Here is a 6,000-nt window from a genome sequence, read left to right on the forward strand (position 1 = left end):
TAAAAATTCAATAACATTGTCAACTTGATATCTATCTGTTTCAGAAATGAACGATAATACAAGCCGTTAAATAGCATATCATTTCGTAAACGAACCAATTAGAATACTCGATAGGAATACTCGGTTTCTACAATGACTCTTCTGTACTAAAAAAATTCAAGGGTTAGGAGAGGGAGTTGCGTCACAGTATAGTTTCATAATGATAACCCAATGCTTTGAGTAATGTAATCGGATGTAATTTCCAAAAACGAAATCACGGAAAAAAAAAATTATTTGGCACCTTTTTTGCCGTCTGTTTGTGAGGGTACGAACTATTAACCCCGACAATGAAACATTCCATAGCCAGAAAAATTTCTACATTTCTATTGGATCCGTATTCCAATAAGTTCAGCTAGTGAACACTAGGTGGCGTCCGCGTGAACTTCACTTTTTAACAAAATAAAATTTAGACTAGATAGAGAGAGTCATAGCTCCCAGGGTAGGCCGCCAGCTTTTAAACAGTGAAGAAGGGCGTGGATAAATGGAGTTAGAGCGCCACCCGCTTGATCAACCCTGGAGCTTATAATAGCATACGAAACAAAAACGGGAAATTAACTGTAAACGGTAACCGATCGAATCAAACTCGAATCCAGTTAAAATATTCATAATTCCTTTCCCTAACATCTACACCTTTCTCAGTTGATTCCAAATTTGTTAACAAATCCCTTGATTTATCTGTCAGTTTATAAATTTTATTCAACCGTTATTATAGGACTCCCCCTATAATACTGGCAGGGCAAGGAGCCTTGAGCTCCTGAGGCCACAAAGTTTCAAATGTGAGAAGATTTCACTTTTCTAATTGTAAACAATACCAAAATGTTCATAAGATATAAATTATATTACACCTATAGCACAAATGTTTCAATTCTAAGGGGACTTTAATGAACCCAGGCTCCCCAAGGAAAAAAGGAGGATGTCTCTTCGATACTTGAGACGTCGCTGTTTTGAAGTTATACTTTACCTTTGATATAGCTATATCGCCAGCTTACAGTAGGTTGAGAGAATGAATTCATCTACATAGGCATAAAAGCATATATCCTACACTAATATTCTTCCCCTTTTGGGCAGGTTTGAAGAACATAAACCAACCGTCAACATCAAAGACTATGCCCCAGAGAGATGATGTGGAACCACCACATAAGAGACACAAAATGGACTTCCACAATGAATGTTATTCTGAATGCAGCTCAAAGCCCCCAAAACGAGGAAGAAAAATAATATATGAAAAATATTCCGTACAGAGAAGCATGTTTTTTAGCGGTTGTCACTCGTCCAGATATATCATTCTCAGTGAGCAGAGTTAGCAGATATTTGGAAAATCCAGGAAAGCAGCACTGGAAAGCAGTCAAACGTATTTTCAGATACCTAAAGGGTACTAAAAGTTATGGAATTCTATACAATGGTGGGAGCAACGAATATTTAAAAGCGTATTCAGATGCAGATTTTGCAGGAGACATTGATACTAGATATTCAACAACTGGCTATGTTACTTTATTATCAGGTTGTCCAGTTACATGGACATCTCAACGACAAAAGTGTTGCAACATCCACGACAGAATCTGAATATATTGCAGCTTGGGATGCCGCACGAGAAATAATATGGTTGAGAAGGTTGCTTAAAGAAATTGATGTTGACGTTTCAAATCCAACGGAACTTTTTGTTGATAATAGAAGTGCTATAAACTTGATGAGCTATAATGATCATCACAAACGAAAAAAATATCACTGTTGTTTACACCCAATCAGAAAACCAGTTGGCAGATATTTTAACCAAACCCTTACCACGAGAAAAATTTTCAACAAATCGACAAGGTCTGTGGTAACGTCTTCGAAGTGAACAAAGAGTGGGAGTGTTGAAGTAATCCATGTTCACTTCATTTCGATTGATCTTGTTTTTATGATTCCTTGGAAATCGTTGTTGATTGAATGAGTTTTAATGTCATTGTTAATACATATAAAATGTATCGTTTGTATATTCATGATTAAAACCTGGTTCAGTAGAGTTTACAGTTCGATTTCCTACAAATTACAACAGGTAATACTGCTAGACAATTCTATCTCTAACCCTCATTCCTTCTACAGCAAATTGTCCTCTCCATTTCTCCATGAAAGCCATTTTCAATACATTCCTTTCCCGAATATTCTGAGGGAATACTATACATTCTGCACCCATCACTTCAACTATTCGAATTGATACTTCATGTATTGCTCGATGAACTGCAGTTCGACTCAAACTGCAAAAAAGTTTCCTCACCAACACCCTTTATAGCTATATCGCCAGCTTACAGTAGGTCGAGAGAATGAATTCATCTACATAGGCATAAAAGCATATATCCTACACTAATATTCTTCCCCTTTTGGGCAGGTTTGAAGAACATAAATCTTTGTTGAGATAATAGATCAAGCATCAAAAATCTAGTCTCTGATAAGTTATTTGTCCCTATCTTAATAACTAAGCTTATATGTGTGTGTTCTCCCTCAAGGTGGCTTGCAGAACAAGAATGGTTTTAGAGTTACAAACTTAGGTCTGCAGTGCTCTGTCCGTACAACAATTGTGATCGGTACAACAGCGGTTAACTACTAACTACTGCTACTACTGTATTAGGCATTCATGCAAGGATGTCTAGTCTTATAGCAATACTAACACGAGGAAGCGGTATTCAGATGAAAGAAAGCCTAAAATGAAACAATTCATATTAGATGGAAACGGTTCACTGGAAGTGATGTCCGGGACGATACGTCTGGAGTCTGGACAGAATGATCAAGCTCATTCTCTGAATATATGAGTTGTCTCGTTGATAAATATCAACTCGCCTGTAGTGTCGTGTGGCCTATAGGTTTACTTTTGTCCCAAGAAGCCAAAATTCAAATCAGTAAGATTCTGTTCTCCATAAGCAATTGAATCCAACAAGTGAGTTGAATGTTTTACCAGCATCCAAATGCCAAGAATAAAAATTTCCTATTCTTATAAAAGATGATCATACTTGATTAATCCGAAAAATCGAGAAGTTTAGACATAAACTCGAAAATTAGCAAATGGCTACCAAAAGTATCACAACAAATTTTGAATTTCGGCGGCAAGACATTCACGGAACCAAAGTCGTCAATTCACCGTTCCGTGTTCCGTCGGAGCACGGAATCCTTAAAGGGATTCGAATATGTGTTCGAATATAATTAATGCGTTCGAATATATCCTTGTATAGTTGTTTGCAAAAACGGGAAATTAACTGTAAACGGTAACCGATCGAATCAAACTCGAATCCAGTTAAAATATTCATAATTCCTTTCCCTAACATCTACACCTTTCTCAGTTGATTCCAAATTTGTTAACAAATCCCTTGATTTATCTGTCAGTTTATAAATTTTATTCAACCGTTATTATAGGACTCCCCCTATAATACTGGCAGGGCAAGGAGCCTTGAGCTCCTGAGGCCACAAAGTTTCAAATGTGAGAAGATTTCACTTTTCTAATTGTAAACAATACCAAAATGTTCATAAGATATAAATTATATTACACCTATAGCACAAATGTTTCAATTCTAAGGGACTTTAATGAACCCAGGCTCCCCAAGGAAAAAAGGAGGATGTCTCTTCGATACTTGAGACGTCGCTGTTTTGAAGTTATACTTTACCTTTGATATAGCTATATCGCCAGCTTACAGTAGGTTGAGAGAATGAATTCATCTACATAGGCATAAAAGCATATATCCTACACTAATATTCTTCCCCTTTTGGGCAGGTTTGAAGAACATAAACCAACCGTCAACATCAAAGACTATGCCCCAGAGAGATGATGTGGAACCACCACATAAGAGACACAAAATGGACTTCCACAATGAATGTTATTCTGAATGCAGCTCAAAGCCCCCAAAACGAGGAAGAAAAATAATATATGAAAAATATTCCGTACAGAGAAGCATGTTTTTAGCGGTTGTCACTCGTCCAGATATATCATTCTCAGTGAGCAGAGTTAGCAGATATTTGGAAAATCCAGGAAAGCAGCACTGAAAGCAGTCAAACGTATTTTCAGATACCTAAAGGGTACTAAAAGTTATGGAATTCTATACAATGGTGGGAGCAACGAATATTTAAAAGCGTATTCAGATGCAGATTTTGCAGGAGACATTGATACTAGATATTCAACAACTGGCTATGTTACTTTATTATCAGGTTGTCCAGTTACATGGACATCTCAACGACAAAAGTGTTGCAACATCCACGACAGAATCTGAATATATTGCAGCTTGGGATGCCGCACGAGAAATAATATGGTTGAGAAGGTTGCTTAAAGAAATTGATGTTGACGTTTCAAATCCAACGGAACTTTTTGTTGATAATAGAAGTGCTATAAACTTGATGAGCTATAATGATCATCACAAACGAAAAAAATATCACTGTTGTTTACACCCAATCAGAAAACCAGTTGGCAGATATTTTTAACCAAACCCTTACCACGAGAAAAATTTTCAACAAATCGACAAGGTCTGTGGTAACGTCTTCGAAGTGAACAAAGAGTGGGAGTGTTGAAGTAATCCATGTTCACTTCATTTCGATTGATCTTGTTTTTATGATTCCTTGGAAATCGTTGTTGATTGAATGAGTTTTAATGTCATTGTTAATACATAAAAAATGTATCGTTTGTATATTCATGATTAAAACCTGGTTCAGTAAGTTTACAGTTCGATTTCCTACAAATTACAACAGGTAATACTGCTAGACAATTCTATCTCTAACCCTCATTCCTTCTACAGCAAATTGTCCTCTCCATTTCTCCATGAAAGCCATTTTCAATACATTCCTTTCCCGAATATTCTGAGGGAATACTATACATTCTGCTGCACCCATCACTTCAACTATTCGAATTGATACTTCATGTATTGCTCGATGAACTGCAGTTCGACTCAAACTGCAAAAAAGTTTTCCTCACCAACACCCCTTTATAGCTATATCGCCAGCTACAGTAGGACGAGAGAATGAATTCATCTACATAGGCATAAAAGCATATATCCTACACTAATAATCTTCCCCTTTTGGGCAGGTTTGAAGAACATAAATCTTTGTTGAGATAATAGATCAAGCATCAAAAATCTAGTCTCTGATAAGTTATTTGTCCCTATCTTAATAACTAAGCTTATATGTGTGTGTCTCCCTCAAGGTGGCTTGCAGAACAAGAATGGTTTTAGAGTTACAAACTTAGGTCTGCAGTGCTCTGTCCGTACAACAATTGTGATCGGTACAACAGCGGTTAACTACTAACTACTGCTACTACTGTATTAGGCATTCATGCAAGGATGTCTAGTCTTATAGCAATACTAACACGAGGAAGCGGTATTCAGATGAAAGAAAGCCTAAAATGAAACAATTCATATTAGATGGAAACGTTCACTGGAAGTGATGTCCGGGACGATACGTCCCTGGAGTCTGGACAAATGATCAAGCTCATTCTCTGAATATATGAGTTGTCTCGTTGATAAATATCAACTCGCCTGTAGTGTCGTGTGGCCTATAGTTTTACTTTTGTCCAAGAAGCCAAAATTCAAATCAGTAAGATTCTGTTCTCCATAAGCAATTGAATCCAACAAGTGAGTTGAATGTTTTACCAGCATCCAAATGCCAAGAATAAAAATTTCCCTATTCTTATAAAAGATGATCATACTTGATTAATCCGAAAAATCGAGAAGTTTAGACATAAACTCGAAAATTAGCAAATGGCTACCAAAAGTATCACAACAAATTTTGAATTTCGGCGGCAAGACATTCACGGAACCAAAGTCGTCAATTCACCGTTCCGTGTTCCGTCGGAGCACGGAATCCTTAAAGGGAATTCGAATATGTGTTCGAAATATAATTAATGCGTTCGAATATATCCTTGTATAGTTGTTTGTCAGTTAATGGAACTAAACGAATGACGAGGTATTAAAATACCCAAAACTTTCAAGGAAGTATTCATTTCAGTTTAAA

At 36.7% G+C, this 6,000-nt stretch overlaps 2 long non-coding RNA genes across 2 annotated transcripts; both read left to right on the plus strand.

Annotated features, from left to right (window-relative positions):
* The first annotated feature begins 823 nt into the window (after positions 1–823).
* Positions 824–2,039, plus strand: LOC141484994 (uncharacterized). The gene is made up of 2 exons (XR_012466933.1): positions 824–1,029; positions 1,108–2,039. It is a non-coding gene; the product is annotated as an uncharacterized lncRNA (long non-coding RNA).
* A 1,543-nt stretch (positions 2,040–3,582) lies between these two features.
* LOC141484995 (uncharacterized) lies at positions 3,583–4,706 on the plus strand. Its single transcript, XR_012466934.1, has 2 exons — positions 3,583–3,700; positions 3,779–4,706. It is a non-coding gene; the product is annotated as an uncharacterized lncRNA (long non-coding RNA).
* Positions 4,707–6,000: the final 1,294 nt, after the last annotated feature.

This window comes from Leptinotarsa decemlineata, unplaced genomic scaffold, assembly GCF_025532065.1.
Source record: "Leptinotarsa decemlineata unplaced genomic scaffold, Ldec_3_MD MMD2_tig00026304, whole genome shotgun sequence".
In the NCBI taxonomy this organism is placed as follows: Eukaryota; Metazoa; Arthropoda; class Insecta; order Coleoptera; family Chrysomelidae; genus Leptinotarsa; species Leptinotarsa decemlineata.